The sequence below is a fragment of the Echinops telfairi genome, unplaced genomic scaffold (genome assembly GCF_000313985.2).
Source record: "Echinops telfairi isolate 266 unplaced genomic scaffold, ASM31398v2 ScPeMD7_3533;HRSCAF=4204_0, whole genome shotgun sequence".
NCBI classification, from domain to species: domain Eukaryota; kingdom Metazoa; phylum Chordata; class Mammalia; order Afrosoricida; family Tenrecidae; genus Echinops; species Echinops telfairi.
Genome location: NW_022107431.1, coordinates 43,569,473 through 43,580,935, shown reverse-complemented (window position 1 = coordinate 43,580,935; position 11,463 = coordinate 43,569,473).

Sequence of the window (11,463 nt, the reverse complement as noted above, 5' to 3'; positions counted from 1 at the left end):
CCCCTCTCACCACTGGTCCTGAAGGAGTCATCTGTCCTGGATTCCCTGTGTTTCCAGTTGCTATCTGTACCAATGTACATCCTCTGGTCTAGCCAGATTTGTACGGTAGAATTGGGATCATGATAGTGGCGGGGGAGGGGAAGTATTCAAGAACTAGAGCAAAGTTATATGTCTCATCATTGCTACCCTGCAATCTGGTTCAGTAAGGGGGTGTCCAGTTGCCTACCGATGGGCTTTGAGTATCTACTCTGCATTCACCCACCTTTACGATGATATGATTTTTTTGTTCTTTGATGCTTGATAACTGATCCCTTCGACAGCTCGTGGTCACACATGCTGGTGTGCTTCTTCCATGTGGGCTTTGTTGCTTCTGAGTTAGTTGGTTTCAAAATATTTTCTGCCATCCACTTTGTTTACTTTTCTTTATTTCTTGCATTTTTAATAATCTTTAGCTTTCTTCCAGTGTGATCTTCTTATGAAATCTCATAACCCATCTTATCTTTGGTCATTAGTTTTTAGGGTGTCAAATCTGTTCTTGATATGGTCTCTAAATTCAGGTGGGATTTGCTCCAGGTTGTATTTTTGCTCTCCTGGACTTGTTTAATTTTCTACAGCTTCAAGTTTAACTTGAATAGGAGCAATTGATAGTATATTCCACAGTCAGCCCCTGAACTTATTTTGGCTGATAATATTTAGCTTGTCCATGATCTCTTTCCAAAGATACAGTTAATTGATCTCTATGGATTTCATTTTTGGGCTCCACATTTATAAATAGTCTTTTTTATGCCATTAAAAAAAGGTACTTACAATAAATTAGCCATTGGTCTTGCAAAATTCTATCATGTAATTTCTATTATAATTTCCATCACCAAGCCTGTATTTTCCAACAACTGATTATTCCTGTTGATTTACAAGTTTCACATTCCGATCAATGGTTAGTACCAATCAATACTGATTCCAAGTTTGATGAATTCAAACTGAAAAGTTGATAAAAATTTTCAATTCTTTATCATTGGATTTCATAAATGATTTAAGTGACAGTCATATTGAATGTTTTTCCTTTTAGAAATATTGATATTATCCAATTAAAGATGGCAAAATATTTCAGGAGAGAAATGTTATTTTTGATGTTGAGTTCAATGATATTTATTATCGATTTGTCATTCTTTGCATACTAAATCATGTGCTTGTCCAATTCAAAATGGGCATTCGAGAAATCTCAGTTCATTTCAGTATACTAATGCTGAGATATTGATTTTTATATTTTTGATTTCAAGGAAACCTCCATAAGTGGAAGCTATGCTCACAGAAAGGAAGATTCCATCAACATTCTTGAGAGAGATGGGAAAATGAATAAGTAACTTTTTATGGAGAGAAGAGACCCAGATAAGCAAGGAAGCACTAAAGAAAAATAATAAATTAAGAGCTCTCTAATTTCTCAATTTCAAATCATACTATACAGCTATGGTAGTACAAACAGCATGGTACTAGTAGAATACAGACATGTAGAGCTATAAAACAGAACAGAGAACACATAAATCCATCTGCTTATGGACTGCTGATCTTCAAGAAATGACTAAATACATAAAATTGGGAAAAGACAGTTTCTATAACAAACAGTGATGGCAAAACTGGGTATTAATCTGCATAAAAGTGGAGCAAAATCCATAACTTACACCAAACTGAAAAACTAATTCAAGATAGACAAAATACCTACATATAAAACCTAAGACTATAAAGACTATCAAAGAAAAATCAAGGCAAACTTACGCACTATAATTTATGGTACCAACATAACCAAAATCGCACAAAGAGCAGAAGATAAATTATGTGACAAGGACTTTTAAAAATTTAAATATGGACGTGTATCAAAAGACTTCTCTAAAGCAGTAAAAAGAAACACTAAATTGGGAAAAATATTTGGCAATGACATATACAATCGGAGACTATTCTCAAAGACTCCGAGAAAGTTTCAACACCCCAACAACCAAAAGGGAAACAATCCAATCTAACATGTAGGGGGCATGAACAGATACATCATCAAAGAAGTCATTCAGGTGCCCAACAAACACATAACAAAATACTTGCACTCACTGGCTGTTATGAATATAGGAATCTAAACAAAAATTAGATATCATCTAAGCAAAAAATTAATAGTAAAGTTCCATAAAGCAGAATACAACAGATGCCAGTATGGATATCAAGAGATTGGAACTCTTCTACACTGTTCGTTAGAGTGCAAACTCATTTAACTGCTGTGGAAAATGATAGGGTGCTTCTTCAAAAACTGGACAATAGAAATACCATTTGTTTCAGAAATCCTACTACCAGACATATATACAAAAGAAGTATAACCCTGACATGAACAGATAAAGATGTGTGTGTTTGTCGTTGCAGTATTATTAGCAAAAACAAAGAGAGGAATACAAGCTAATTGGGTAAAATTATGTAATGCATAAATAATCTATGGTACATACACACAATGAAATATTATAAAATGTTCAATAATAAACAATTGAGAATCATCTCATAATATGGATAAATATAAAGGGAATTATGCTGAGGGAAATGTCAATCACAAAAAATAAATATTGTATGGCTTCACTCATAAAAAATCAAAGAAAGGTTTAAACACACACACACACACACACACACACACATACATACATACACATAAATCAGTTGATGCTTACTAGAGATGAGAGAAGTGGAGAGGGAAAAATCACTTACTAAAAGAGCTACCGTCTCAGAAACTAATGGGGTTATTATGAGTTGATACCAATGCAATAAGAGTGAATGCGCCAATAGACACATTGTCAGGTATAGTGCTAGGAGATGACCCCCTTAGTCTGGAAGATACTCGAAACAGAACTGAGGGTGCCTTGCCTTCTACGGTACAATCAAGTACAATCAGTTGGGTAGAGTAAAGCAGGACTCAAGAAGAAACAGTTGAAAATAACTAGCAATAAAATGGGAGATTATTATGTATGAACTGTGAACCTAGGGAAATTGGATGTCTTCAAAAATTAAAGGAAACATATCAAGATCAATACCAAAGGTGTTAGTGAGCTGAAATAGATTGGTATTGCCCATTTTGATTCGGAAAATAATATGGTCTAGTATGCCAAAAATGAAAAATTCAAAGAAATGGTTTGCATTTATTGTCAAAAAGGATATTTCAAAATCTTGAAGTACAAAGCGATCTTTGGCAGGATACGATTAATCTGCATGCCAGGAAATCTAATCAATACAACTTTTACCCAAATTTATGTACCAACCACTAGTGCTAGTGATGCGTAATTTGAAGATTTCTACCAATACCTTCAGTCTGAATGTGGTCAAACACGCAATCATGCAAAATGCAATGGTAATTATTTGTGAATGAAATGGAAATGTTGTAAACACATAAAAAGGGACAGTAGTTGGAAAATATTGTGACACAAATGAAGCTTGAGATAGCAAGATAGAATTTTGGAAAACCAGCAACTTGTTCATGTTGTTAGGTGCCCTCCAGGCAGTGCCGACCCATAGTAACGCTATGCACAACAGAACAAAACACTGCTGGGTCCTGTTCCAGGCTCACAGTTGTTCCGATGTCTGGGCTTATGGTTGCAGCTGCTGTGTCAATCCATCTCATTGGAGGCCTTCCTTTTTTACCACTGCCTTTCCACTTCACCAAACATGATGTTCGACTCCCAGAATTGGTCTATCAGTAAAATATGACCAAAGTATGTAAGACGAAGTCTTGTCATCCTTCTCTCTAAGGAGCACTCTGGCCAAACTTCTTCCAAGACAGTTCATTTTGTCCATTTACCAGTCCTTTCAGTATTTTTCTCCAGCATGACAATTGAAATGCATCAACTTTTCTTTGGTCTTCCTTATTCATTGTCTAATTTCCACATGCATATGAGGCAATTGAAAGTATCATGAAATGCTCATAATAAATGCCCATTGCCAACAATACAAAAGCAACTATACAGATGGACTTATCCAGATGGAATACACAGAAATAAAGATTGAATATATCTATGAGAAGAGATGAGAGAGAAATTCATTATCAGCAGCTAAAATGAGGTCAGGGTTATGGATTAGATTATCCATTGCTCATATGTTTGGTCAGGTTGTAGCTAAAGAAAATCAAACAAGTCCATGAGTAAGAGTCAAGCTATTTCAAGAATATCTCAAGAACAGATTTGATGTATTTAGCACTAATCACATAACACCTGCTGAGCTTTGGAATAGCATCAAGAACATAATATATGATGAAAGCAAAAGGCCATTAAAAGACAGGAAAGACCTCACTAAATGAACTAAGCTTTGCTTATAACACACCTGTAGCCCTTGAACTTAGACTGAACCTCCCTGGTGTGAGAAGAAGCAGATGACTACTAGCCCAAGAGCATGGAAGTGGCAGGCATTGGAGTTTGGTTCAAATCTCTTGCATTGAGAGTGCCCAATAAATTATAGCCTTGAACTACTACATACTATTCTTTTCCTCCTCCACACTTCATTATGACATGTATTAGTCTGGTATGTATGCCAATGTGAGTGACTATTAAAAGTTTTGTCCTATCACTAACCCCCTTTGTATAGTGTCTCGTCACTTAAGAGTTTAATCTGTTCAAGTCAGCTACTCATATATTGTGGCTCATATTTACATTTGTATGACTTGCTTTTTCCAACAGTGTTTTAAAGTCTACACTATTGGCTAAACTACTGTGGCAGTCACCTAATCTGGTATCAATTTAAGGATTAAGAGTGTAGGGGTGGAGTCTAGGCTGTCAATCTGGAGATAACCAACGGGACTTCTGTGTGGGCATGGCCTTCTGAGAATTCTGGGAAATCTGGTACTTCCTCCTTGGAGGCAGAAAGACACCTCTCTCTAGCTGCTACTCTCTGGGAGACATCACAGAAGACAAGCCACATGGACGCAACCAGACCTCGGAAGCCAGAGAATCCACAGAGAGACCCCTGCCAGCCCTGAGATGTGCTTACAACACCCCGGATCCAAAGACTTTCTACCCACTGGCTTGTGATCGCCCTGCAGTTGGCTTCATCTCATGTGTTTCGTGAGTCTGAAATGGACTTTATAGATTGGTATTGGATAAAGGGGTAACATCAGACTTCTGATCTTAAACTGGACTGGGCTGGGATGTTTTCTCAATTCCTCTTGTATATAAATCTCTTTCTCATACACATATGTGTGTCCATGGATTTGTTTCTCTGGTCTACTCAGACTAACCCAACTAGTGACACTGTCAATGTGTATTGATACAGTGGTTATGCATTAGGCTTCTAGCAGCAAGGTCAGAAAGCACCAGCCAGCTTCTTGAGGGAAGGATGAGGCTTTCTACATCTGTGAAGATTTTCAGGCTTGAGGACTCAATACAGGGTTGCTTTGCATCAGCATTGATTCAATAGGAAAGTCATGCCCCAAAGAGATGATTAACAATGTTCTTTAATATAAGATGGCAATAATATCTCTAAAGTGAACCAGAGACACATAGAAACCATAGCTATATGAATTGATCTTGGACTTCCACTTAATTCAAACCCCGGCCTAAGTACCATTAGTTTTTATGACATGTTCCTGCTTGATGCTCAACCTCATGAAGAAATCTCTGAAGATATGGGTGCTCTAGCAGTGTGTGATGAAGAAAATAGATTGTGCCTTGCTATAAGAAGGAATAGCATCTAGGGTTTTAAAGACGTGTCTTCAAACAAGCAACCATCTAAGTGAGGCTTCATTTAAGTCCACTGGAAGAAGGACATGAGCCTGTGTGATCCAAGGATTGTAAATAATAAAATCCAAATTGAAAACAAGGAATGGTATTAGAGCTTAAATTGTGAACACTTGGTTTGCAGAAGGCTACAGAATGAGAGGAGAAGTCCAAAATATCTTTGCAGTGTCCACACATGGATTAAGCCTATGGTGAATCCCCTCTGATCATAGCTGAGGGATGTGAATAGCCTTGTTAACAGAAAGAGAGAATTGTAAAGTCAATTATGGTAATTATTTTGTTTTGTCCTAAATTATTTTTCTGTATGTGAAGTCCAGGATCAGTATATCTATAGATACAGCAATTGGATTAATGGTTCTTTGGGCATATGACAGGAGAGGTTGAGAGGAAATGAGAAGCTAATAAGGATGAATACAAAAACAATCAAAATATTTAAAAACTGATTATGGTGATAGTTGTAAAACTCTTCTTGATGTGATTGAACTATTGGATTTTATTATATGCCAATAAAACTTTTAAAAAAGACAAGAAAGAAAGAAAAATTTCAAAGTGGAAGTAAGAGGAGATTGAAACTTTCTCTTAATCATAGAGTAGCTAAGGCAAACGGAAGAAATAAAATCAAAGATCTGAATAGACACTTGCCAAGGGCACCTCGAGAAGTCTACCATGTAAGTAAAATATTTTAATGAAATGTACAAAGAAATAGAAGTAGAAAACTGTAAAGGAAGAATATGCTCCAGAATATGCCTTAAACTGAAAAAAGCTAAAGGAAAAATCATGCCTCGCATTGCAATATTCAAATAGGTAAAATATTGAACAATGTGAGAAGCATCAAAAGAAGATGAAAAGAATATACAGCTACAGTACAAAAAAAAACTAGTTGACATTCAACCATTTTAAGAAGTAGTATATGAGCAAATATCAATGGTCCTGAATGAAGAAGTCCAAGTTACATGGAAGACATTAGTCAAAAACAAGACTCAAGGAATTGATGGAATATAAATTGAAATATTCCAACAAGCTGATTAAGCATTGGAAGCACTCACACATTTGTGTCAAGAATTTTGGAAGACAGCCACCTGGCTAATTTACTAGAAGAATTTCTTATTTGTACCTATTTCAAAGAAAGATTACCCAACAGAATGCTCAATTTGTAGAACAATATCATTAATAAGGCATGTGAGTAAAATTTTCCTGAAGAGCATCCATCCATGGTTACAGCAATACATGGACTGGGAGGTGCCAGAAATTCAGGTTGCAGTCAGAAGAGGATGTGCAACAAGGATATCAACAGGATACCATTGCTGACAGCAGATGGATATTGGTTGAAACCTGGGAATTCTAGAAAGATGTATACTTGTGTTTTAGTGACTAAGCAAACGCATTTGACTGTGTGGACAATACCAAATTGAGGATAGTTTTAATAAATTTCTGATAAGTTGTGCTCACGCAGAACTTGTACGTGGATAAATAGGGAATTTTATGTGAACAGAACAAGAGAACAGTCCATGGTTTCCAATAAAGAAAATGTGTTGGGAATTTATTCTTTCACCATACTTTTAAAATATGTATACTGAGCAAATAATCAGAGATGTTGGATTATATGAAGAAGAATGTGACATCTGAATTGGAGAAGACTTACTAACAATGCACCAAAGCAGATGACACAATTTTGATTGCTTCTCAGAGGAGAACTTGATGCACTTGCTGCCAAAGATCAAAGATTGTAGCCTTCAGTGTGGATTAAAAGTCACACAATTGGGCTGATAGGTAACATCATGATTAATGGAAAACAGACAGAAATTGTGAAGGAGTTCATCTTTATTGGATGTGCATTCAGTGCTCATGGAAGAATCAGTCAAGATATAAAAAGATGCATTGCATTTGTCAAATCTGTTGCACAATCTTAAAACATATATACAGATATTTATTGGAGGAATGGCACAATTGCCCTCATGAGCGTAGTTCATTTGATTTTTGTTTCCTTTTTTTATTAAATAAATCATTACTTGGAGCTTTTACATATATTTTAACAAGCCATCCATCCTTTACCTCAAGTGAACATGTATAATTATTGTAATCAATAATATCTAAACATTATCTTTCTTCTTGAACGCTTTGATATCAGCTCCTCTTCCCCCCTCACCCTGCCACCCAATGAACCCTTAATATATTATGTATTGTTATTATTGTTCATACATAGCTTATACCACCCATTCTATTCACTTACTATCCTGTTATTCTTCCCCTAATGGTTTTTGTTATCTGCCATCATTGCTATCCATTCCCCTTTCCCTCCCTTCCTCCTCCCACTTCCCTGCCCTATCCTCCTGGAATCATTGCTTCTATTACTATTTCTGAGGGGGGTTGTCGTTCCAGAATTCTGTATATTGCAGGCTCTCACCTGTGCCACTGTCTGTACACCAGTGTAGTGGTAATTGCAGGATTGGACTTAAGTCATAATAGTAGGGAAGGGGGTGGATTAAAGAACTAGAGGACTGTTGTTTATTTCACTGGTGCTAAACTGCCCCCTAGAAGCATTTTTTCCTCCATGCAGCCCCTCTGCATGGGGATATCCAATTATCCATGATGGGTTCTGGGTCTCTAGCTTGACCTCTCCTCAATGAGCTTGTTTATTTTTGGAATTTTGATGTCTGTTCTGATGACACCTCATGTTCACACGTTCTGTTGTGCTTCTTCCATATGGGCTTTGTTGCTTTTCCTAGATGGCTGCTTGTTTGGCTTCAAGCTTCTAAGACCCCAGATGCTGTATCTTTTAATAGCCAAGCACCATCTGTCTTCTTCACATTTGTTTATGCACCTAGTTTTCTTCAGCGATCTTGTCTGGATGGTGGGCATTACCCAATGCTACATTATTATAACAAAGTGTTCTTGTGTTGTGGAAATACTTAAGAAGTATTGAAAATGTGGATGTTACTTTGAGATCCTAGATGTTCCTTACTCAACCCAGGGTATTCTCAATCATTTCATATGCACATGGAAGATGGACATTGAATAAGGAAGACCAAACAAGAATGCATGTATTCGAATTATGATGTTGATAAAGAAGAATGACAGTACTATACACTGCCAAAAGAACAAACAAATCTGTCTTGGGATAAATACAAGCAAAATGTTCCTAACAGCCATGATAGTGAAACTTCATCTTCCAGACTTTAGATATGGTATCAAGATGGGCTAACCCCTGGAAAGGGACATCATACTTGATAAAGTAGAGGGGCAGGGAAAAAGAGCAAAACAAAAACAAAAACCCTCTGAAAATGATGCATTCAAACCGTGCCTGTAACAATGGCCTCAAACCTCAGAACAACTGTGAGGGTGGCACAGGACAGGAGAGTGTACATCGGGTCAATGTAAGTTAGAATCCACCTGATGGGTGTGTGTATGCTTGTAAATGTATCCATTTATATAATGAGACATAGAAGGGCAAATACATGCAATTTTTTAGCCATACCAAATGCCTTAAGTGAATGGATTATTAGACCTGGAGATTTAGGATCATAGTAGCAGAGAACATCAAGGTCAATTGGTCTACTGTAATCCACAAAAGCAACATTCTACATAGTGCTTTGGTAAGTACTGACTGAGGTCTGTAAAGAATACAAGTAGCCATTTAATGTGAAACTATTGGTCTCTTCCTGTCCAAATTAAAAAACAGTGAAGAAAATCAAAGATTTCTAGAAACAGTCAAAGGATTAAGGGACCACTTGAACCTCAGCCCCCCTGTTTCTCAGAACAAAATGGTTAGATAGTCCCTGACAACCACTGCTGACAGTTCTCGATGAGATTGGAATGAATAGCACTGGGAATAGTGTGGGCTGGGCTGTAGAACAAAACTCAGAATTATAAGGAGAGAAACTCACTGGTCTAATGAACTTTGATATTATGGTCCTTAATCACTCTTCAGGTTTTGAACTGAACTCACCCCCAACCCCATTGCTCAACTTTCAGCCAAATAATCGATAGGCACATAAGGGTAAATAATAACACTAGGGAGGTAACATTTCTTAAGAAAGCAACTTAAAGGAAGCAATTGTTCAGGGAGGAATCTCAGAAAGCAGAAATGAATTTGAAAGAAAGGATGAATGGAAAAGGTAAACACAGTAAGGAAATGGGAAGACTGCTATTACGTTGTGAGGAGTACAATCAATGTCATGAAACAAAATGTGTATGGATTATTGAATGGAAAATCAATTCGCTCTGTAAGGTTTTACTCAAATCACAATAAAAAGCAACTTTGTTAGATGAGACTGTTCAGAAATATAATTCCCTGGGCCTTTTTGGATCACTCCATGAATTGCATTGTGTGTTTCACAGAATTGTCAAAGGAAGCTTGGAGGAATACTTTTGTCTTTTTGGTGAGAAACTTAAACCTAATAGCTAACTTATTAATAAAGGGATTTGTTAGATAAAAATAGGTTCTTATTAACTTAATGGCAAGTGTTTCTGAGATATGTTATTCTAAGACAATGTAGCAAGACCAGAAACAATATTATACAAGCAAATCCACATCAAATATATTTTACCTCAGTAAATAGTTCTACATGTAAATAACACATTTTAGCGTTACGTAGACTAGTAAAAGAGTTAAAGTTCTTTGTGCTATAATTCTTTGATAAGTACTCAAAGTTAACTAAATTGATGCCCTGATTTAAGTACCTACATTATGATCATTAATTTTGAGTCAGTCAGTAATAATTACTCACTGTAACTATTTTCTAACAGGAAAAAACCTAATTTGTCTGATCAAATATTTGTCTCAGCCACAAAGAAGCCTTTTTAATATCCTGTGAAATGTTAAGAATACATCGATATATAAATCTATGACAAAATGTAATTAAAATGATTCCAGTATTGTTGTTTTTTTTTCAAGTAGAGTAGTTTGACTTTCATAATGAAAATTGGGGACTGATGGCTTGACAGGGATTATCTTTAGAAAATGAGATATCTGCTAACATGTTTACTTTAATCACTCAGGTAACATTCAAAAATATGGAAAAATAAAAACATTTTCGAAGGACTCATAGTAGATAAGAGGAAATTTTTCTCATAACCAAGAATTTTAGAGAATGATTAGAATAGCATCTTACATGTACTCTTTTTGGCATCCACTCAGAAGTCTGCGGTTCCTGAGGAGCAGAAATATTATGAGCAATCAATTTAGTTACAATTTTGAAACCAATATATTTACTTCCAGTATGTACACTGGATACGCTTTCATAGCAGCTCAAAGTCCAGAACTTTGCATTGCTTTTTGTTTGTTTGTATGTTTTCTGCATCAACTAAGAGTGTGATTTCTTAGATACTTTAGAATTTTCTAAATGTTGATTATATTTATTTGAAAAATGTCCATGCTAACATCATAAATTAAAAGTGATAGATTATCCTAAGCACATCTCTCACAATGGTAGCGTTATATAGACATCTCTTTGTATATTCATATGATGTAGGCCATAAATCAAACTTCTAAAACACGCGTTATTCTTCTGTAGGCACAATTTGTGCTAGGAAGTTCATGAATAAAATTGAAAGATAATAGAATTTTCCCATGTTTTTAATCTCCCTTTTATACATAACCAGCATAACTACCCAAGATAATCTCATATTCTGTGAAGTAAAATTCCCACAAATGATAATATTTTGTATAGTGGTTCATTTGGAAAGCATTTATTGTAAATAATTTTTGTCTATTGTGAGTCTG